The 24,821-nt window shown below is 39.5% G+C and overlaps 1 long non-coding RNA gene across 4 annotated transcripts in view; it reads left to right on the plus strand.

Annotated features, from left to right (window-relative positions):
* The window catches only part of LOC109445514 (uncharacterized), a 32,792-nt gene extending 10,083 nt beyond the window's left edge, over positions 1–22,709 (plus strand). The window contains exons 4-10 of one of the 4 annotated variants that reach the window (XR_012492916.1): positions 11,562–11,604; positions 13,020–15,431; positions 16,116–16,235; positions 16,790–16,830; positions 17,329–17,463; positions 17,742–17,842; positions 18,214–22,707. This is a non-coding gene — a long non-coding RNA (uncharacterized LOC109445514). Of the gene's footprint in view, positions 1–11,561; positions 11,605–13,019; positions 15,432–16,115; positions 16,236–16,789; positions 16,831–17,328; positions 17,843–18,213 lie in introns of all 4 variants that reach the window. The other 3 variants (XR_012492918.1, XR_012492917.1, XR_012492915.1) reach the window with 3 other exon arrangements.
* The last annotated feature ends 2,112 nt before the right edge of the window (positions 22,710–24,821 follow it).

Consider the following 24,821-nt stretch of genomic DNA (forward strand, 5'->3'; position numbering starts at 1 on the left):
TAATTCTGAGATCAGATCCTTTTTTCTTACCTCTTTTGTTTGCCACTCTATTCAATCTGAGTTATCTTTTCAATCTGAGTTATCTTTCTTTAATTCTGGGAAATTAATCATCACATATTTCATCATGTTATTTCATCATATGTTTTCTCCTTTTTCTTTCCCCTGAGATTTTAATTAGTAACATTTGGCACTTTTATTTCTATTCACTCTACCTCTTAGCTTTTATTATATATATATATACACACAAATATATAAAATTTTTATATTTATATTCTTCATGTTTTACTTTCTAAAGTATTCTTCTATCTTATCTCACTAATTTGTTTTATGGCTGCATCCATCTGCTATTATCCTATCAATTATACTTTTCCTACCAAATATTTCCACTTGGTTCCTTTTTTTGGTAACTTTTGGTTTCTGATCCAGTTATGATGAGTAGATAATATCCAATCATAAATTAATTACTCATTTGTAGAAGGTTCAGTGGGTCAGTCTCTGTTCTTTAGGAATAACATTCATTTAACAACCATTTATTGGACACTTGCCATGTATCAACCACTGTATCAAATTCTGGAGATAACAGTAGTTACACCAGCTTCCCTCCTTATGGGCTTTATGTGCTAAAAATTAGTTAACATTTAAATCAGTAGCTAAGTTCTATGAAACAAAGTTCTCTGATGGGAATGCTATTTTGATTGAGTTGGTTAATAACAACCATCTCTGAGACCAGTGTTTGAGCAAAGACCTGGATGAAGTGTGCCAAGGAAACAGCATGTGAGGATCATTCTAGGCAGAGATTATCGCAGCATGTGCAAAGGCCCTGAGCAGGGGCATGCTTAGTAGTTGAAGCTCAAATCCAGTGGAGCAGCATGACGGGGGATGTGGGGAAGAGAGGAAATGGGGTCGGAAAGGCAGTCTTATAGGCTAAATTGTATCCCCACAACTTCACATGTAGAAGCCCTAACCCCTCATCCCTCAGAATGTGACTATATTTGGAGACAGGGTCTTTAAAGAGGTGATTAAGTTAAAGTGGGGCCTTTAGAGTGGTTCCTAATCCAATGTGACTGGTGTCCTTTATAGGAAGAAGACATTTGGAGGACATGTAGACACGAGGGTCATGTACAGAGTAAAGACTATATACAAGCCAAGGACAGAGGCCTCAGGAGAAACCAACCCTGCCGACACCTGGACCTCAGACTTCCAGCCTCCAGAACTGGAGGAAATAAATTTCTGTTGTTTAAGCTGCCCAGTCCATGGTATTTTGTTCTAGCAGCCCCAGTAAACGATACAGGTGACCAGGAGCCTTCAACAGTACACTGTTAGAATTTGAACGCAGATATTATTCATAGAAACTGCAAAATTACACGTTCCATTTGTTTTAATGGTCTATTTGGTGGGACTGTCTTGAGAATAATATTAAGACTCACAGCTTATTTCCATTTTTTTTCCCCATGAGAAAAGAAAGCATAATCAATGGTGTGGTGAGAATTATGGAGAATTTTGCTAACTTTCCTGAAATAATCACGGAGAAAAAGATGGACATATTTACGACAAAAGTAATAAAAAAAATTTAACTCCCACATGTCAAAAGACAAAGGCCAACATCAAAAGGCAAACCATAAACTATGCATAAATTTTTGCAGTAAATAAGAATAACAAATCCTAGGTCCTCTATAATCCATAGTAATTGCGTTTGAGTGCTACCATCCATTTTCTCTCCTTCTGGTGACATGTGAAGATCTATGGCCTTTCACATTTTCAGTCCATGTGGTTCTGGACAGAGACCAAACCCCAGAACTCCAGCAAGTTTAACATATAATCCAGACTTAACCAATCAGTGTGTCACATTCTTAGTGCCTCCCCTACCCCTCCAACCAGATTGATAGATTCAGAAATGGACATCACTCAAGAAAAGGCGGTTTTGCTGGGACATGTAGGAAGGAGAGCTTGTTTCTTTTCTCCTTGGACCTGAAGCCAAAGAGGTCATAGGGACCGAAACTGTTGCCACCATGTTGGTACCAGCTTGCTACCATGTAGAACCAAAAAATGAGACCAACATAGAGGAAAGAAGAATTAATAAATCGAGAGCAATGAAATTCTGACCACGTCATTTTAGCCCTGAATCCAGACGTACCTGATATCAGCGCTAACATAACAGTATTTAGTTTCATAGGCAATTAAATTCCCTACTGCTGTCATTTCAGTTAGCATTCTAATTGTCAGTTCTTTCAACTAGACTGTCAGATTCTTGACTGCAATGACTATTTCTTTTCCGGTCCATTCTCAGTGTTTGGCAAAGTGCCTGGTATTAGAGGGCAAGGGTCATATATTTTTACAAAATGAACGTTGAGTTAAGAAGCTCTCGTGTTTTAAAGATGCCCTTAAGGACGCATCGTACTTCCTATGTGATTTTGACTTTCACAATATCATAAAGACATTTTCTGGTCTATGGTAAATGCATGACCCACAGAGCATGCACTAATACCCTTTTAGTATCATGACTCCATATTTTTGGTGGGTGATACACTTGGTCCACTTCCAAACACCCCCATAGCAACTGAAGTTTCAAAAATATACTCGAAAGTCGTATTTTCATTCTTGTCAGCTCATATACTACGTATCATCTCAGATCAGAAGCCCCAGGAGCCATCTGCTTTGGACGTCTTTGTTTGCCTTCTTCCTACTTAGGAAGGAAAAAAATCTGCAGGTTGACGTCATTTATTTGTTCATTTGTTTGTTCATTCTCTCATTCGTGTGTTCAGGCAATGTGTTATTAATCTATTTGCTACATAACAAATACCCATAAACTTAGAGGCTTAAAACACCCGTTGCTGAGTTCATGACTCTCCAGGCTGGCAGTTTGTACTGAGCTGCACTGGGAAGTTCTGCAGCTCTTACTGGGACTCTCTTTTGGGACTCCTGGATTGGCTGGAGGCTGGCTGGCCTATGACGACCTCAGCTGAGACAGCACCAATCTGCTCCCTGTGTCGTGACATTATTTTATCCTGAGCATTACGTCTAAGTTAACCATAACACATAAAACCCTTCCATTCGGGATGTCACAGGGTAGGCAATGCCAAGAAAAATTACTGATGATACTGGAATGAAAGTCAAATCTGGATTCAGTGAAGGAGGGATTGTATTCAAAAGTAGTATTGCAAGACGGAAAGAGGCTATGGCAAATGGGGAAATGGGGTAGCGAAATTATTGCAATAAGGCGAATGCTTTGACCACAAGGTCTGCCAGTGACTCAAGAGTTAGGGAAAAAGAGAAGAGTAAACAAAGCGAGAAAGAACTAGGTGCGGGGCAGTCAGGTGAATGGGTGGCACTTTCAGATAGTAGACTAGAGGATAGTTTATTTTACTCGGAAGCCAGTTTATTCTCAGGAAGGGATGTATACTGGCTCAGGCTGAGGGTAGACCAAAGTTTAGGGGCCTGGAGTAAGGACACAGATTAGCAGGAGAAAAAAACAACAAAACAAAACTATTTTAATTATGTACTGTTAAAAAGAAAAGAAACAGGCCCAAAATGGAGGCACTTGTGCTAAGCCTCACCAAGGCTTACTATCTACCTTAATTGCAGTTTCTGTCTCTTCTAGGAGTAATCTTTAAACCAATCAGTCTGGAATTTCATGATTAGCACCAGTGAGGTCCTACTGATAAAACCCTCTGTCACCCTTCCTTGTTCTGCCCAGTTTCTGCCTATAAAAATCTTCCATTTGGTACACTTCTCAGAGCACCCCTCCATTTACGAGATGGGATGCTGCCCAATTCATGAATTATCAGTAAAGTCAATTAGATCCTTAAATTTACTCAGTTGAATTTTTGTTCTTTAACAATACTTACAGGAGCCCCTCAAAGATATGAGACTTGGAAGGTTTCGGGGTGAAGGGCTTCAAAGAGGAGAAGGCAATTCAGGGGAAGTTGAGAAGAGGAAATGTTTGGTAAACAAATGTCCAGCTATGAAGATAATTCTTTCAGGTGAAAAAGTTCTCTCTAGTAATAGCTCTCTTCATGGTAAGGGCCCCTTTTCTTAAGTAAATTCTCTTTACAAATACAGATTTCTCTTTCAAAAGAGTAATTTATGCTGTTTTCAGAGCTTCTCTGTGTCTATAGTTTCGTAAGAATACTTATGCCAAAAAGGCATATTTTGGGGTAGCATATTCTGCTATCCTTCAACATATTAAATTGTTTTTATGGTAATAAGTCTCAGTTCCATCTATCAGGAATGAATTAGTATAATAAAGCCTGGCAGGAAGGGGATCCCTCATTGTGGTAAGAAAATGCCTTGCGTGACAGTGAAGATACGATTATTTTACACTTTCAAAGGAAAGAGACAGGAAGACCAACTTCCCCCAACTTACAGTAAATGAATCGAATAATCTTTGGTTGTTAGGAGAGAATCATTTATAAATGTGTACATCCTGATGGCAGGAGGCAGAAAGGGAATAAACTGAGATGTTCTATTAATATCCAAGGAACATGTGTGGGCGTCGGTGGTACTTCCACGCCGGTGATGTATTAATGACTTAAATGATGGGAACTGGGGACTAGTGTGCAAGTGAGGAGCAATCCAGGCCCTTGGTCACAGCACGTTGAGCAGTCTGGCGCCCACAGTCCTTGGTGCAGCTTGGGAGTAATGGTTCCATGCCAGGAGAGGCAAGTTGAGGGGCTTTCAGGCTGCTGCCTCCCCCCACTTCACTGAACACTCAGCTCCTATAGTAGGCGCGTCACTCAGAGAGAAGCTTGTCATTGTTCCCAATCCCACCTGCAGAGCTCTGGCTCAGACATTTTGCCTAGGAGAGAAGAGGACCATAAGGCAGATCGTTCCCACTCTCTTCCCAAAGGGACTGACTTCGCTTGTGACAGATCCTGGAGAAGTTCACGGTGCAAGTTGGGGTGAAAACAAGTGGAAAGAAATGGGTGGATTTAATGAAGGCCCGGACTAGACTGTAGGCGGGCTAGTGGTCAGAGAGGACTAAGGAATAGGACAGCTGGGAGGAGTCCTATTGGAGTCAGAATATCGCACCTATTTTCAGAAACAATTCCTTTAAAGGAGCCACAAATGGATTGGATTCGTTTGTAGAGCAATTTATGCCCAGGACATTGATGGAAAAAACAGAGCAATTAGCCAGCAATTAGTGGAGTTTAACAGCTGGATGTGGTCAGGCAAAGAGGAAGAAAGCAAGGCCATCCCAGGGTGGCTGTGAGCCTGCCCAAAGCGGTACCTCCTTAAGGAGCCACCTGAGAGGTTTACCACTGTGTTGCAGGGGTGAGGGCAGACTAGACTTCATTAAAGTCATCCAGCCAATCACTACACAGATTGAGAAAGAGGCCCTTGCCTCTAGCAATCTGGACCAGCAGAGTGGCTGAACTTGATGTGAAAAGTTTAGGTGAAAATAAAGGACACATGGAAAGGAGAAATAATTTACTGAGTGTAAAGGAATGTATAAGTGGGTTATGCAATGAGAGCAATCCAACATTGTTTAATACCATGTTTTCCCCAAAATAAGACCTCGCTGGCCCATCAGCTCTAATCCATCTTTTGGAGCAAAAATTAATATAAGACCCAGTCTTATTTTACTATAATATAAGACCGGGTCTTATCTAACATAACGTAATATAAGACCAGATCTTATATTAATTTTTGCTCCAAAAGGTGCATTAGAGCTGATGGTCTGGCTAGGTCTTATTTTCGGGGAAACATAGGATGTCAAGAGAGGCTCAGAGCAAGAGAGGAATGTTGTCTCCTAGGTAATGTTGTGCACACTGAGACAAGCACTATTTCAGAACCTGATGAGGCTGGATGGCAGTCTGCAAACCTGAGTCTGGGAGATGTTCTGGTCACGTGAGATGCTGAAGAACTGGATGAACTGTTAATGACTAAATTGAACTCTACTGATGTGCCAGTATCTTTGGCTACCATTTTCAAGTGACATCTCCTACAAAGGATATCATTTGGGATGGAATTTCCAAGAATTGCCTCCTACTGGGACTTTGTGTGTGGCTCCTAACACACCGCTTGCTGCATCACTATAAACCCTCAGGATCAGATACTTCGGAGGTCCCTGGTTATAATGGACACAATGTCATGGCAGCGTGCCCAACGTGCCCCAGTGTATAATGCACAAGCACCATCACCCTTGTTTTTATGAATGGAAAGCTATTAAGCAGAATGAGAGAAAACGATGGGTTCCTGATGAAACTGAAGCAATGGCCGTTATGTGATGGACCTGAGATCTTCTGGGGAACAGCCCCACCCTGAGACGAGGAAGGCTATGGGACTAAATTACATCTGGCTTTGACTACTACTCATTTAATCCTAGTTGGGGTGCCCAACATTTTTGGGGCACAAAAGATGTATCCTAACTGCACCCAGACCATTAGTACAGAATGGCAGCGACATGCATGGTGGATTAAACAACCATGACCCGCAAGCCAGAAGAGGGTCTTAGGGGACATAGATGTCAGTCGCGGTATCCTGGGACAAGCAGAGTTTGCTTTTAATGAGGAGCAGCATTCAGAGGAAAAAGATTTATTAACTAGAATAGGCAGATTAGAGGGAGTTCTGTCCCAGGAGGAAGGCAAGGATGGGAGTCGGCCTGGAGGAACAGTGACCCATGCGAAATGGGTCAGGTACACTCAACAAATAATGCCGGATAGTGTCAGAAGCCAGCTGTGGGAGATGGCCTGTATTCTGACCCAAAAGGTCCTGTTAACTATTGTAGTACAGATCGAGGCTGAAGTGGCCCTGGAGCAAAGGCCCTCTGTCCTAGCCCCTGAGGCTCAAGGGGCAGACCTGGGGGAATCTTACAGCCTTCAAGCTGGTAGAAGTTCTTTGGGGCTCTTGTCATTTACATCAATGTTCCATGACTGCTCTTGTTCCCCGCAGAATAGATTGAAATAAAACATCCTGCACTGTAGTTAGTAGGGCTAGAAACTGTTCTAAGTACCCCTCACGTCTTTCCCGTTGGGGCGAGGAACCTGAAGATAAATTGATAAACTTCCTGAAAGTACTTTTTAGCTCCATCCAAACCATTTTGATGTATTTTTATTATTAGTTTCAAATATTTTTTTTTTTTTTTATGATTTCTTCTTTGGTTATTTAGAAGTTTGTTTCACTTCCAAATATTTGAGGCGTTTTTTCATATCTTGTTGTTATTGGTTTCTGATTTAATTTTGTTGTGTACAGAAAGAAAATGTTCTGTAAAATTTCAAACTTATAACATCTTGAGACTTGTTTTATGTCCTAGAATAAGGTCTATCTTGGTTAATGCTCTAAGTGCACATGGAAAAAATGTGAATTCTGTAGTTATTAGATAAATTGTTCTATAAAGGTCAGTTAGGTTACTGTGGTTAATAATAATTTTTAGAGCTTCCATGTCCTTCTAGATTTTTATCTAGTTATTAAAGAGGAAATTGATATTCCTACTTCTGATTGTAGATTTGTCTATTTGTCTCTTTAGTTCAGTCAGCTTTGACTTCATCTATTTTTAAGCTCAGTTATTAGCCACCTACATTTTAGATTTGTTATGTCTTCTTCATGAATTGGCCCATTTATCATTATAAACGTCTCTCTGTCTCTGATAATTCTTCTTGTCTTGAGGTCCATTAAATCTAATATTAATAAAACTCTTTCAACTTTCTTTAGCATAGCATTTACATGGCGTATCTTTTCTATCCTTTGTTTTAGATCTATCGTTTTTTTAACATTTAGTGAAATGATTGATATAGTTGGGTTTAGTCTATCCTTTCTGTTACTTGCTTTTGATTTGCCAAGTCAATATTGTTTTTCTTCTTTCTCCTTTCCACATTTCTTTTGGGTTAATAGAATATTATTTTAGTATTCGCGAGTATTCACTATGTTGCCTTTTCAGCTATACTTCTTCATATTATATTTTAGGGTCGCTTTCAGTATTACAATAGTATACTAATCACAGCCTACTTAGAGTTAATATTGTGTAATACTTTATATATAATGAAATGTATGACCCTTGTAACAGCATGATTCCATTTACCACTCCTGTCCTTTGTGTTCTGTTTATAAACATACACATGTCTATTATAATACATGGATTATGGATGATACGTTTTTGGGAGCCTGGATTGTGACTTTTTCCTCTGTAAAGAATATTGAATTTTGTTGAATGACTGATAGATCCTTTCAGTCTTTTCAGACTTCAGTTTTGAGTCTAGGCCTGGGATGTGCCCTTTCCTCTGGAGCATGGTTCTTTCTTAAGACATGAACTTTTTGAAATTCCAAGGATGTTTGTGAGATGGCTCAGCGGGGACTTTAGTATATGACCATGATTTAGCTTTCGCCTCTGTGGCAGGTCATTCATTCCTGCTAGGTCTTGAGCAATCGTGCCCTGTGGTTGCCCAGCCCATGGCCCTGACCCCATGGTGAGTTGCACACAGACATCGGGGCTTCTGATGCTGTGCAGCTCCCTCTTCTCAGGGACCGTGCTCCCCCCATTCCAGCGGCTTCAGAGGTCTCTGACTCTTGTCTCTGCCTCCTCAGCTCAACCAGAGGCGGTCCCACCAGGCCTCTACCTCCTGCTTCTACTGTGTAATAATAGTCTCTCCTGACAAACATCTGCGGTCACCGTGGGGCTCCCTTTGAGTGTATCTATGTTTTCAATGCTCATTCACACGCTGACTGTTGTCCGAATACATTATTTTGTCCGTAGTTGTATTTGACAATCTGATATTGATTCCTCTGCCGTGACTAGAAGCAGAAGCTTCTGTGCGATCGTCTAGAAATGTGATTGACTAAATGCAATGTGCTATCTGGGACTGGCTCCTGGAACAGAAAAAAGGCATTAGTTTAAAAACCGGCAAAATTCAAACAAAGTTTGTAGTTAAAAGTAATGTACCACTGTTAAACTTTTAGTTTTGGTAAATGTGGTATGGTTATGTATGCTCTTAACTGGGTGAAGGTAAAGGGTACATGGGAACTCTATTATTTTTGCATATCTAAAATTATTTATAAATAAATTGTTGATTACAAATGTAAAGTTGGATGCTATGTCCCTTAACAATAGTGGCTAACATTTACATAGCACTCACTATGTGCTAACTCAGGTTTTAAGTTCTTCATGTATATTAACTCACTTCTTCCTCACCAGAAAAACAACCCTGTAGGGGAGGTGTTATTGACATCCGCATGTTACAAAAGAGGAAACTTCAGCACAGAGAGATTAAATTAGTAAATGGCAGAACTGGAGTTTTAATCTAGGAAATCTGGCTCCAGCATTCACGTGTTTTCATCACCATGCAATATTTCCTCTGCCATTCTCTAATATCTAAGTCCGGACCAGAACAATTATGCTTCAATAGGTGCTAGGATGTGATGTGACAAGAGAATTACACAGGAACAAGAGGCCAAAGTACCAAGGAAGGTCCCTGGGCCATATGTGTCTGTATAATTAACAGACACCCAGAAATTTCATTCTCCATTATCAAGGAATAAGGGCTCAAAAGGAAGAGGGGAAAGAAAACTTAAATACTTATTCTCAAAGAAACTGGGTTCATTGAGAAGTAATTACGCTTTTTCCCAGCGTGATTGCTTCCCTTGAAAACATGTCTTTATTTTTGCTGCTAAGACGAAGTGAGGACTTTTAAGCTAGTTGTGTTGTAGAAAACAGTGTTCTTCCACTGGGATTTGTCTGATGTTTTTCTCGTGATTAGACTGAGCTTATGGGTTTTGGGGAGCAAGACCACAGAAGTAAATTACCATTTTCATTATGTTATGTCAAAAATATTTTCTAGCAGCATGACTTGTCACTGCTCACCACATAATCACCTACTGTTTTTGTCAGGTTTCTCTGTTGCAAGGTTTCTTCCCTGCGTCCCTCTCTTTCTCTACTGTAGTCTCTGGAAAGAAGTCACTGGACACAATTCATACGTATGGGAGTTATGTTCTACCTCCCTGAGGACCAAGTATCTACATAAATTATTTGTAATCTTTCATTTTGGAGATTTGTCTCTTCGCCAGTTACTTATTTGTTCAATCAATCATTTTTTTATACCAGTATAAACCCATGAATATAATAACATAGAAGGATCAAAGAACATGGGCTTTTCTGGCTTGGGTTGATGGAGTTGAGGAACAGTCATTTGTTTTGCTGGTTATTATATTCCGTGCATCTCACAGCTAGAGACACATAGTGAGAGAGAGGCAAAGCCTTTTTCTTGCCTTTTTCAGTGTTTTCTATGATACTTTATTTAGGCTGTAGAAAATGTGATTTATAGTCCAAGAATGTTTCTTAATCCGTTTCGATTGACAATGCCACTCGTGGAAGTTCCACTCAGACATGTCATGCAGTCTTCTCATTTCCAGCTTACCATGTTGTAGCCAGTGTTCGTCATTTTGTGTATTATTATGGGTTTTTAATGATGAGTTGGGTCGTATCAGGCAATGCTGGTCTGTTGCTGTACCAAGAAATAGCCTGAGATTTGTGGAGTAACTTTTATAAAGTCATATGGCCTGTAAACATGAAAGTTTGTATTTAAATCTGTATTTAGTTTTGTTTAGTGTCCAAGGTTCAGGGATCTCAATGAAGTTTAAGAATGAGTTTAATACAAGTGAGGGAATGAAAGTGTTGCCTAGAGGAAACCCAGATTTTATGAATTCGGAGGTTGAAGCAATGTTATATAATAAAATCCAAAGTGTGGCTGTGCCATCTTGTAACTGAAGTGAGGTGTCAGTAGATGTCATTAGAACTGAGGAATTCTGTTGCCAGGGTTCTAGGTGTTAAGTCAAGCAGAGTGGGAATAGGATTGGGTAGGGGATCAGATGAAGGGAAAGACTAGTTCATTGATTCAAGTCATCGGCAATGGTGGTGTGACCTGTAAGTCATGGTAATAAGAGTGGTCAAAAGCTGTTACGAGTTGCTGATGGAGCAGTTTGGAGCAAGGACCATTCAGAACTGTACCCCCTCTTGCCCAATTAATGAAAGAGACTGGGGAAAAGAACGACTCCCATTGGTGAGACAGCTGTATTATCACAGCACAGCCATGTTTCAATCAAGGGAACATTTGTAGAAAATCCTGAGACTTTATAGAATATCTCACAATCTGAGTAATCCTGTGAGGCCTCTTTGGTCCCTCGGGGAGCGTTCCCTTTTAGCTTCAGGTCAAAACTTTTGTAAAGTCAATGGAATACCATACCCAATTCCTGTCTGGTTGTGATTCTACCTACACGGATCAAATTTCTTTCCATTCCTCAGTATGAAAAAACTCACTCAGATCCCATTAATTCCTCTGTTTTTATTCTACCTGTCCTGGTTTTCCCCAGCTAGCTCACTAGTTCTGAATCCCTTGAATCTCATTTTTTTCTTGGGAGCAACATCCCCTAGCCTTTGCTTCTTTTCGGATTAATGTAGCATAAAATAAATCCATCTGCCAAGCCATTTATAGATGGATATTGCAGAAAGTACGTTTTCTCTAGTTGCAAAATGAATGATACCATCCCAATTCACAAAAATTTGGTGGAAGTTCCCCTCCTCACCCCCCATATATTTAATTAAAGTTTAACTATCCCTCTTGTTCTCTTTCCAGGAAAGAAAAGGGGAGAAGAAAACTCCGTCTGCTTTGCCGTCTAGTAAGTTGAGAATTCGTATGGTGATGCACTTTGAAAATATTTCCCCAGTTTTATTTATGAGTGTGTCCTTTAAGACTGGGATTAAAGTCTTTTTTCTTCCCTTTCCATCAACAATGCCTGGCAGTCTGTCGTGGAATGATATTACATAGGTCTGACTGATTTATCCTTCTTGAAATCCCATTTACTGTTCACTGGCACCCTGTGATCGCTTAGTAGTTTCTAAGTGAAATAATTGATGAGTTTGATCTGTTCAGGTATTAAAGCTAAGGTGACCAGGCTATAATTTTTAGGGTTGTTCCTTTATTTTCTTTTTTAAAGGTAGGCCCTATCTGTGTCATTTCTCTGTAGGCTTCATAGCTGTCCGCTATGTGTTCAAAAAGATTGTATCTATAATAAGTGTAGGACATGACTGAAATAGTACTGGATCTATGATACCACGGTATGCTGATGTAAAAACAGCCACTGTATTTCGTCTCTGACTCATTTTATCTCCTATTCTGGTTGGACTTTGTAGCCTATTGCAAAGGTGGTAGACACTTTGTTTATTTGACCACAGTTGAACCTTTTTACAAGCTTCATACTCAAATTCAGCTTTAGAAAAAAAGAAAAACAGTCCCCTGGGAGCTCTGCAGTGCATAGGTCACCATCTCCCTATCCTGAGACTAGGTGATAGAAGTTATTAGAGGTATTCGGAAAAATGCAATAAAGATGCCCAACAGTAGAGTGTATATTATTATTTGTCTGTGAATCTCTAATCTATTGGCGTAGGGTATTTAGAAATTGATCAAGGAGGCTTTTTTACCTTCACTTTTCATATCAAAAGAGTCCACAGCTATGTCACCACCCTGTTTTCCCAGGATGCCTAACTCACAGTAAGGAAATTTTCCTTACTGTGGATTTCTTCCTACTCGTGATGACTGAACTTATTTAATTGGTTATTGAATGAGCTGCACTCAGTAGAGTGAAGCAGAAAGCACCTTTATTCTTGTTCTCTTGTTCCTTGGATTAGTTATCTCCAGCCCTTGGTTCAAAATCTCAGGTCCCAAGGCTTTTGTGCCTCACTAAATAATTAAAAGCATAGTATAGAGGAATATCAAAAGTCCAAAAATCTCACCCACTGTAAAATCTCTTATTCCCCAGCTTAGGTCTGCCTCAGGCTTAGAGGACTGAAGGGATGGTTCGGGAGGAGTCCTGATCTGACTGTTTCCTCTTCTCGTTTCACTGCATTCTCCACTTACTAGCTGCGGCTTCAGTGCCCTTTAATATTAGAATAGAGGAGGAGGGAGTAAGGGACAGAAAAAGTCCTCCTGGACGGGTACAGTTACAATGTGGTGCTCATACCAACCGAGCATGACGGGATGAAGGGTTACCTTTTTTCCCGGGTTGCTTCTTCTCCTGGACATCTTCGCCTGCAGTTCCTGGCATGAGAGACACTGCTTCCAAGGGGCCGATTTCATCCCCTGCATCCACGGGACACCTCCATCCTCCTGTCATTGATGCTGCGCACGCTTGTCAGGAGATTTTGGTGGAAGTCGTAGCCAGCTGATAGGTCTGACTATCAGTCAGCTCCATACCGGGTCTGTATCTGATCCCTGGGAGACAGGCCGCTCTGGGATGTGTAGCTTAGTCTCAATACAAACTTTCTCTTCTACATGCAGCTCTAGCTACACTGACCTTTGCTTATTTGTTCAGTAATGGATCGGGTAACTTGCCTCCATGTCTCTCAAATTCCAGAGAATGTATATGCTTTTCAGATGGTTCAGTTGACCCTTCAATTGGCTTAAGGTGAGGAGGAAGCTTCCTTTTCCTCCCATGAGGAGGGAGGAAACTTACAACATTCTCACTTGTCTTAAAAAAAAACAAACACACCACATCATCATCACCAGCCTCTTCGCTCTCCCAGTGGCCCCTGAGCCATCTCTTAGACAATCAAGAGATGATTGAAGAGCTGGCTCACAGAGGTGATTTGATGACCCTTGAATGTAAGCAGCAATAAAATAGGCATTTTTGTCTGTTTTATTTATTGGTGTATTATTAGATTTTAGAAGAGTACCTGATACATAGTAGGCACTCAGTAGATCCGTGTTGAACAAAATGAAGAAATGATAAATAAAAAAGTAGTCAAGCACCTTGTTTGTGACGTATTTATATGGCGTCTGTTGTATATAAAAAAAGAGAAACTCAAAAACAAGAAGTGTCAAATTTAATATCCTGTTAAACTTACCTTATTTTAAAATTATCTTTACAAAGAGAGTACATGCAAAATTTTTGGACTGTCATTCAACGATGATGTCCAAAATTACATGTGTTTTTCAGAGAGCATAAGCTATAAATCCAAAGCTAAAAGTTTAACTAATCTTAGGCAGTCCAGAATAAATAGGAAATTCGGTTTATTTTAGTAATTTGTTCCATCCATTTGCAGATTGTAAATTCTAGTGAAAATCTTGAGAGTCTGTGAAGAGGGCGAAAGTGGAACTTACTAGACTCTGGCTCATAGACGAAGAGACACTTAGGGTTAGCGTCTGGTAATGCTCCTCTCTCAAATTTCTCTAATAATATGTCTGTGCCTTTAAGCAGAAGTTTTAAAACTTGCTCTAACTGTGGATCATGTTGGAAGTCAAGACTATGAATCAAGTTGGAATTCTGGGAGTCCAAACATCAGCAAAGATAATCCACCCGTGATGTCATCGGAAAAATATCCCTAAGATTAACTGGACAAATGGTGCCGTTTGAAGTTGCGAAGGAGGGATTTCACAAGGCAATGATTTATTTATGCAAGATTCACCACTGTAGTCACAGGATGAAAAATGATTTTCTTGTCATGTGGCCACTTTCATCAATCAGTAGTGGTACCTGGAAAACTGGGCTGAGAAGGGTTTTGAGAGTAAATCAGTCCCAGTGCTGTGTGGCCAGAGGCATCATATGGCACCTGTACCAAGGAGGTGGGGGCGGGGGGGTGGTGACGGTGGCTAGAACCGTCAACTGTGGCTCAATCAACTGTGGCTAGAACATCTGTAGTGTCAGTGCGAGTTCAGGTTGCCCATCGTGAAGGAATTGTGGTTAAAAGGTGATAGAGGAAACGTAATTGTATCCCATTCCCATCTTCGAAATAATGAATAGCAGTGCAAAGGTTAAAAATGAAGAGTAGAAATCATCTGTAATGGAAATAGGAATCACTCCCAATCCTAATGTTAAAGAATAACTGACAAATTAGTAACATCAGACGAGAGGGAAAATGGGGCAAGGATATATAGCGTTATATTTTTGAGCAGTGTTCAGGGTTCCTCCAAATAGACAGCTCAGTCTTGAAGAGTGCAGACAACAACCTTTTCATTGCCATGGCCACGTCATGGGTGTAGACAGTGCTTAGGAAGAAACGCTGAACTTCATTCTCCTCCCATAGAGGGCTGGGCAGGCAGAGTTAAGGAACTCGAAAGCAAAGCCATCGTTTTCATGGAGAAGCGTGTTGCTATGAATGAGGGTCAGTGACAGCCAACTCTGTGCCTGCTGATCACTGAGCTGAATTAGTAAATGATGTTATCATATAACAACCATCCCATGTGCGTGGAACGAGATGCATTGAGAGCGTGGAGCTGTACGGTGAAGTACCCAGCATGGTGGGGCGGTATCTGAGAGAAACATGTGCTCATTGAATTTACCTGTTGTACCAACTCGCTTCCCTGGCTTTTTCTTCAGCAAATAACAAGCCTAGAAGGAATGGCTTAGAAATGAACCAGCGTGGGGCTTGCACTGAAGTACAATAAGGATAAAGGAGGAGAAGAACCACGTGCCCGAAAAAGGACGCATCTACAGCTGAAGAAGCTACGGTGAGCAGCAGTTGAATAGTTCGAGTAGACACTTGTCAGTGTTATCAAAAAATGTTTGTAATGGTGTTTTGAAACAAATTACACTGATGCAGTAAAGTCAGTCTATTGTTGGAGGCATTATTTTTTTTTCACACCTCCTGCTGCACAAACATACAAGAACATATGTGCTTTCAAAATAATCCCATCTCAAATATATGATGGAAGGAGAACTGACTCTGGGTGATGAACACACAACGTGATACATAGATGATGGATTGCAGAATTGTACACCTGAAACCTATATAACTTTACTAACTGTTGTCACCCCAATCAACTTTAATTATAAAAAAAAATCCCATCTGATCTCATTGAAAATTGTTTTAGTGGAGCAGCTTCTTTTTTTTTTTTTTAATTAAATTTATTGGGGTGACAATTGTTAGTAAAATTACATAGATTTCAGGTGTACAATTCTGTATTACATCATCTATAAATCCCATTGTGTGTTCATCACCCAGAGTCACTTCTTCCATCACCATATATTCGATCCCCCTTACCCTCACCTCCACCCCCACCCCCCTTACCCTCTGGCAACCACTAAACTATTGTCCGTGTCTATGAGTTTCTGTTTCTCATTTGTTTGTCTTGTTCTTTTGTTGTTTTTGGTTTATATACCACATATCAACACAATGGAATACTATTCGGCAGTGAGAAAAGATGATATAGGAACATTTGTGACAACATGGATGGATCTTGAGAGAGTAATGCTGAGCGAAACAAGTCAGACAGAAAAAGCTTCTTTAATCCATAACTTTGTGGATCTGATGGGTAAGCTGACAGATTCAATACTCCATAACATCAAAATAATAAGGCAAATAGCACATCAACGCAAAAGTTACAACTCCTTTAAAAAAAATGTAATGATATTTTGATTGCCCTCTCTAGAATGCCAATGCAATGTTCAGTAGAAGTGATAAGAGCAGATAGCGTTGTCATATTCCTGATCTTATGAGGAAAGCATTTAATATATTCCTATTGGACGTTAGCCATTATGCTAAATGATTGAGACAATTATTTTTTATTTCTAGTTTTTGTGATTTTTAACAGGAATGAGTGTTGAATTTCGTCAAATGCTTTTTCTGCATTCTATTGACATGATCATGTTTTTGTCATCTCTTATTGAATGTAAATTCCCTTGATTGGTTTTCTCGTGTCGACCCAACTTTGTGTTCCTAAGACAAACTCTACTTGGTCATGGTATAATTATCCTTACTCTGTGTTGTTGGATTCCATTGGCTAATACTTTGTGGAGATTTTTGAATCTGTGTTCATGAAAAACATTGGTCTGTCATTTTCTTTTCTTTCTAAAAATGTGCTTTCAGGTTTTGGTATCTGAGTTTTGCTGTCCTCATAAAACAAACTGGTAAGTTTTTCCTCCTCTTTATTTTATGAAAGGCTTTATGTGAATCTTCTTTGGACCCTGGTGTTTAAATAAAATTCATGTGCAATAGACATTAAGATGCCCCCATAACATGGACCCTGAAACAAATGATAATAACATTACTCCTCCTTATATATCAATAAAGATTCTGTTTCCAGACATAGTGACACCTACTGGTTTCAAAACTATGTTCATCTTAACATTAAAGAATATTACTTCTATTAAAAGTCTGTGAAGGTCTGATTGAATTTGAAAGTAAAGTATAATGAGGTGTTTCAGGCACTATAATTGTGGCTTTTAAAGTTAGGTAAACCTGGCTTCAAATCCAGGTCTGCAACTAACTAGTTGTGTGAGTTTGGGAATGTTACTCAACTACTTTGGGTGTAGCAGCCTAACCTCCAAGGGTAATGTGAGCAATAGCAGCAAGTTATCCTAAGCATTTATCACGGGGTTTGACACATGGTATTTCCTGAATAAAAGGTAAACTACCAAACAGGATGGTGGAAACCATCAGGTCCACAGGAAGATCTGAAACAGAAGAGTTTCTGAAAGACCTTGCTACCGGTGTAACTGATAATAGCCCACAATCTCATCACATCTTGCTTTTTTTGTAAGGTGAGAGCTATTTTCACATGGCTAAAATATCGGAATGTACCTGTGAGAAAACCACCAGGGGAGCGGTTGTAGAGAGCAGCCCTAAGAGAGACTGAAGTTGACTCTTTGGAGAGAAAAACAAAAGGGATTTCTGTATGTTTGTGTCTGTGTGTTGAGTCGGGGTGTTGAAGGGTGTGAGGCAAGCAGATTATGGAAAGAGAAGTTTCTTCCCTCCTTATAAAATCAGAGAACATTTTGTGTGTGGTCAGGATATTTTTTTGTTTGTGTTTTTTCTTTAGTCAACATACACTCAAACTGGCTGGTTAGAAAATGAAGCATCCAGAAGGTGGTCTCCGTGGCAAGAAAGTCATCCCAATGGCCAGGAAAGGGATGAGTAAAGGTGAAAGGAGGGGTTGATTTGCTTACATCACGTTCCAACCAAAATTTTGTGTTTTTTAAAAATTAAGATTGTTAATACAATTCTGTGTTAGTAGGGTTTTCAAGGTATGTGCATAGAGAGAGACGCTGTGGGAGATACCATTTCTCTCCCCAACATCCCTTCCCTCCCTGTCCATTGCCTACAGAACTCTTACTTTGGGGGATGACACGTGAAATTACTGACTTTTTAAGCCTCCCATACAGTTAGGGTGGTCACGTGACATTTCTCTGACCAATGAGATGAAAGTGGGAGTCAGCTGGTTGTGTCTTCGAAAGCTTTGCTTTCTTGGTAACGGGACAGAAGTGACTGGTATCCTTTTCCTGTTGTTCCAGCTTTGATCACGATGCTTGGAGCTGCAGTGTCCATCTTGCAATCATCAGGTGTCAAATGAGAAGATTGCGTGGCTCTGTGAAGGTATGGGGCAGCAGAGCCAGAGTAATCACCTACCTCTGGACCTCTTGTTTTGTGAGAAAAGTACACTCCTTTGGCTTAAATTGCAATCAGCTGCGTTTTGACACTTGCAGTCAGTCAAATGCATTTCTAACCAACACTATTGACAAACAGGTTTGGGTAGTGACTATTTCTTTTTGTTTGTTTGCTGAAAGAAATTTGAGATTTATTGAGATGTAATTAACATACCATGCAATTCATCCATTCAAAGTGTACAATTCAATGTGTTTTTAAATTATATTTACAGGGTCGTGCAATCATCCCCACAATTTCATTTTAAATTTTTTCTTTTTGCCTAGCAGGAGTATGGTGGATACACCACAATCTAAATTTAGGCCCTTTTTGTTTCCTCCCCCCCAAAAAAACCCTTATCCATCCACAATCATTCCCTATCTACTTCCTCTTCCAAGCACTCTTGAGCCCTAGGCAACCAATGAGCTACTTTCTGTTTGTATTGATTTGCACATTCTGTACATTTCACATGAATGGAATCATGCAATACGTGGCCTTTTGTGTGCGGCTTCTTGCATAATGCATAATGTTTTCAGGGTTCATGCATGTTGTAGCATGTATTAATAATCTATTCTGTTTTATGCCTGAATAATATTCTGTTGTATGGATTTACCATATTTTATTTCTCCAGTCATCATTTGGGTTGTTTGGACATTTGGCTTGTTTCCAATTTCTGGCTATTATGAAAAATGCTGCTATGAACGTTTGTGTACAAGTTTTTCGTGTAGACATATGTTTTTATTTCTCCCATGTACATGCCAAGAAGTAGAGTTGTTGGGTCAATGGTAATATTTTAGAGTAACTGCCAAACTGTTTTCCAAAGCAGCTGTACCATTTAACATTCCCACCAGCAATGTATGAAGGCTCCAATTTCCCCACATCCTCACCAACGCTTGTTATTGTCCAGTTTTATGGATGATAGCCATCCTAGTGGATGTGAAGTGTTATCTCATTGTGATTTTGATCTGCATTTCTCGAATAACTAATGACATTGAGCATATTTACATTGACTTATTGGCCATTCGTATATCTTATTTGGAGAAAAATGTCTATTCAGATCTTTTGCCTATTTTTTAATTAGATTGTCTTTTTATTATTATTATTGAATTGTAAGAGTAGCTACTTCATCAGCAACGATTTCTAAAAACATAATATACTTTAAACAAAGGAGGATATTTATACAATTGTCATTTTGATGCTTTCGGGTCAGTCACAAGAGGCACAGGCATTATATTTTTATTAATATGAAGGTACAATAATTAACTAGTATTAACATTTTATTATAAATATATGTAATCCTAAATCTCTTACTAAATAGCAACTACTAACATTCTTGGTTTAACCAGCTTTGGACCAAATCGAATCAGATTGACTAGATTTTCTTCCGGGCTTGTATAGGGTCACTTGGTTATCACAGCCAGTGCCCTCAAATGTTAAATGCCTTTGTTTTCTGCTTTAGCATTAATTAATTAAGCAACCTTATCAAGGCCTGTAGTTTCTGACTCCTAAGAAAGGCCTTAGGGGGTTTGAGTTTCACCTTCCCTGATAGTCAGAAACCACTAGAGTAAAATGTTAATTTATTCTAAACACTTGAAATTGCTCATTAGCTATTTCCCATCAGTACAGCAGGTTTAAGCCTCTTTTCTCTAGAAGTGATCCAGAACAGAGATGACTTTTTTCCTTGAACTACGGTAAGGACAGTGGGGATGAAGTGACATGGACAGATTTAAGAGATGCGTCGGAGGTAGCGACGGCAGATGTGGTGATTGATCAAAGAAGGGAAGGCAGAGCAGAGGAAAGGATGATACTGGTTTATGAAACGGGTGACGAAATGGATCACGATGTCTTTATTGGCCCAGGGATCAAGGGAATGTAGGCTGGGTATGAAGGAAGTGCCAAGTTCCTGTTGAGACATGATGCATTTGAAGTGTCTCTGGGAAATTTATTTGGTGATATTGACTAGAGAGTTGTTCACGGGAATCTGGACCTGAAGAGGTAGCTGTAAGCCGCATTGGAAGTCTGCATGAGAGAGGATGACAGCATCAAGAAAGAACGCAGCGTGAGGAGAAAAGAGTGCCTCGTTCAGAATTCTGAGAGCCATCAATATTTGAAAGACAAAGAAAGGAAAAGTCTGCGGAGGTGACTGATAAGCAGCAGCCAAAAATGTAGAAATAAAACCAAATTTCTGGAAAAAGAAAAAAGTGGTCATCTGCATCAAATGATTCAGAATGGTCCACTAGCGTAAGAACTAGAAAGTGTCTATTAGATTAAACCAAAAGAAGGTTTTTAGTGCTTTTAATGAGAGTAGTTTCAGGGGTAGGCTCCCTTAGCTATTAGCTGCTGACCTGAAATTTGAGGCCAGGTCTGTCTAACTTTAAAAGCCACATTTTTAGTGCCTGAGAGAGAACATCTCCTTTCAATTTCAATCAGCAAATGTCATTGGACCTCCAAGAGATGTTTAATAAAAGTAGTATTTTTCCCCCCTTCTTCTGCCTCCCCCTCCACCCCCCAGTTCAAGCCGTTGTTTCTCAGTCTAGTTGTGTAGGACACAGCTCCCTGGCCCGTGCTGGTATTATGAGCCTTGTGCTCCCCCCGGCTGAGGCAGTTGGTTGTCAGTCAGCCCCTCACAGACAGCAGCCATGGCAGCCCATGCCAACCTCCAGCAGCCCAGCTCCAGGGAGAGCTGTTGTTCAGTCTTAGCTGTACAGGGTGCAACTCACTGGCCCATGTGGGAATTGAACCAGCGACCTCAGCGTTAGGAGCATGGCCTCCAACCACCTGAGCCACCGGGCCGGCCCAAAAAGTAGTATCTTTTAATATTGAGATGAAAATCGTTTCCAAACCAGCAGATGTCATTAGGTCTGGCAATAGAATCTTTATTGAGATATAAGGACGAATAATGTTAAAATGTGCTTCAGGATTCACATTATGGAGCCATCTTAATGCTGAGTCTATTACACATGAATTTCTCTTTGTTATTTCAAGCACAATGGTTCAAAGCCGACTCACATAATAGTCTATTGCAGCAGGGAAGAGAATGGAGAGTGACAGAGGAGTGGACTACCAGAGGAGATGATATTTGAGCAAAGACCTGAATGCAGAGAGGGTCGAAGCCATGGACATGTTGAGGGCAAGGCATTGCTGGCAGAGGGAACCCAAGTGCAAAGGTCCTGAAGTGGAAACGGATTGATTGAGTGGAAGGCAAAGCGAGACGGCTTAGCGCCTTAAGGCTTAATTCTGCAATAGAACTATTCAAAAGTCTCAAAGGATGCAATTTCTAGCCTGTCTTTTTATTCTTTTTCAATATTAAAAATATCTGTTTTGAAAAAGAAATCTCACACAGAAAGGATTCAAATGCAGCACAGTAATTTGTTCTTTTGAAACACTTGGGAGAAAGTAAGTTGTTGCTGTGGTACGTTGCCCTCCGTTTTTTAATGTGCCTTTTCTACAATAAAAATTGGCCCCAGGGACAACATTTTGAGAAAATTTTATGGGATTTTCTGAAGAGTTTCATCATTGAATTTATTAAATATATCTAAGATGAACAACTTATAATAGACTATATGAATAAAAAATACAATAAATGAATAAGTTAATACTTATCAAAAGTTGGTAGTACAACATATGTTATGCCATTTTATAGGTACTCAATAAATATTTGTTGAACAAATGAATGAATGAACCAAGGAAATACATTTATTTCCTCAGGAAGATTTTTTTACCATAACGTTTTAAGTTCGGGTAGTGTAACCTGGATTCAATGTCCCTGGTGCCCTAATTATAATAGCACATAATTAAGTATTATTGCTTTTTAATTATTTTTATAAAGAATCTATGTGAGAATGATAGTGTATTGTCTTAGTTGACTTTAATGATAATAAAATATTTGTTTTTATCATTTTATTAGTTTATGTAATTACTGACATGAGCAAGAGAGTAAATACTAAAATGCTATGTTACTGAAGCTATAAGTCTATGAATTTATTAAAAATAAGGCAGGCTTACGTGTAATTTTTATTAGCAACTCATTTGCCATTGGCAAAGCTGTTATTTGAAGATATGGTTAAATGTTCTGATTATCTCAGGGTGTAGATGATTAAATATATTTATATCACTTATTTTCCATTTGCAGGTTTAATTCAATTTTTAGTTTTTCTTTCATAAAAATAAATTAATATTAATGAAATACTTGCAGTTACTATGTGCAAAACAGGATTTTTAGTTAAGGCTATATAATTGTCCAAGCGATCTAGTAAGTAATTGAATAAGTTAGAAATGGTGCATATTATGTGATCTTCTCATCGATTGTAATATTAAATCTGTATCTCATAACATGAGCAGTTCCTTTCATTTGTTGTCTGGGTGGCTAACATGGGTATTTGGGTATTACTATTCTCAGTGAGAATTGTTAGGAGAGCTGTGATGTTCCTATTGCTGATATAGTTGAATTTAACTTATTCAATAATACCCACAATTTTGAGTCTCTATTCGGTTCAAAGCATTGGTTTTTAAGTCATGATTCCCTAGAGCTGGCTCCTTAATGTCCTTCATCTTTGTCGCTTCTACCAGGTTGATAACATGTGGGAGGATTCACCAACCCAGGCACGTCTAGGAGCCCCCTTGGGCAAACCTGGTTTAGAGGGGGTGCCTGCCTTGTAAAACTGTATCACTATCACATGTCGATGCCACGGAGAGAAAGAAGGAGGAATGAATAAATAGAAAATGGTAATGTGAGTAAAAAACAAAGAAAACGATTACCTAATAATGGAGCTCTAGTTTGAGCTTCACGGATCACAGCTCCTCACAGCGTCTAAAGGACGATGTGCTGCCCATGGATATAGTCTGTTATTCTTAAGAGATAAATGACTTTGACGGAGTAATGATGTCACCTCCAGTGCCTCCATGATCATTGTGACATTAGTTCATTGTGATACTTGTCATACTTGGTATTTCTTTTCTTGCATACCTCTTTGCAGCTGACATGCTAACTCCCCCTTAAATAAAACAGGAAAATCCTTCATTATAATATTTGCCATATTTCTTAGTAAGTTGTCCACAACAAATGCATGGTTTTCTCTTGGATGGTTTTTCATGATCACCTATTTTGCCGTTATGGAATGTCTTCCTCTAGTGACGGCGCGGGTAGCATACCCGTCTTAGTAACAGCGGCCTGTACTGATCTAGGTTAGTCTGCTGCCTCTTTGAGGTTGTTTGCAGCAATGCAACCCCTTGGATTGGCATCATTTTTCTTGTTTTTGTGCAATGCTTCTTGAATACTCTGTAACTTCAAGATGTCTTTCACTAGACTTTTATAGACATGGCTTGTACCCCTTAAGCATGCTGGTTGATAGTATGCATTGTGGAGGCATAAATCCCCAGCTTTGAAACGTAGTAGTCCCGCCATTTAATGGCTGTATAATTGGAGCAAGTTGCCTGTCTCTTTGTGTCTGTTTCTTCATTGGTAAAATGTTTAAAGCACTAATAGTAGACTACCACTTACTACCTGCCATGAGGTTAAAATGACTAATGTGTTAAAGGACTGAACAATTCCTGGCACAAAGCATGCACTAAGTAAATCCTAAGTAATAAGTTCTAAATACTATTAAGTAAATAAGTATCAATGTTTGTGTTGAGTGCATGGATGGATACCAAGCAAAACACTTGCCAGCTCTGACCTGTAGTGGGGATTGAGGCTGTGCTGTTAACCTTGCCTTATCTCCTCCTCTTGTTCCTAATTCACATCCCAATTTGTATAGAGTTTTAAAAATTACATGTAAAGGCAGTCTTCTGAGTAAGCCATACTCATGTCTGACTCTCACCAGCATCAGTGGCATGGAATAGGGTCAGTGAATATGCACGTCTCCTGTCTTGACCACAGGGTAACTCTTGCCCTGTCTTCTAAGGTTAGCAAGCCAAGCTAAAGCCCTGAAGTAGCTCCTTTGTGCAACACCTAATAGTTGTCTCTGTCACCCTCCCACATACTTCAGGTTTCTAATTCTAAGGGTTTAAACAAGGGTGAAGAGCTTAAAATACAAAAACTTTAAATACAGGAAACACAAATTCATTTATGACCATCACAAAACATGTAAACTTTGTGGTAAGTAATGGAATAATATTCATGCAATGGACTAAGTCTGCCTCTGGGAACAATAGTTCCTAATCTGGAGATGCAACAACTTTTGTTATGTTTTGTGTCAAGCAATTCTGCCCCATATTTATTTCAGAAATTTGAAGGTAAGTCCAAATTAATTTAGTTTTAAAGACTTATAATACCTTTTGGAGTATCACAACCTAGGTATCACAAAATGAACTTTGGGACTCACTGGCCAGTTTGTAACTCCCCATTCACACTTGTCACAAAACCAAAATAAATTCAACAACTGCGCTGTCATCCACAGGTTTCATTCACCTCTAGACCCAGTCACGGATATTACACAGCAATTTGAAATGAAAAGGACATACATCTGTGTTGTAAGGC

Source organism: Rhinolophus sinicus, linkage group LG17, assembly GCF_036562045.2.
Source record: "Rhinolophus sinicus isolate RSC01 linkage group LG17, ASM3656204v1, whole genome shotgun sequence".
In the NCBI taxonomy this organism is placed as follows: Eukaryota; Metazoa; Chordata; class Mammalia; order Chiroptera; family Rhinolophidae; genus Rhinolophus; species Rhinolophus sinicus.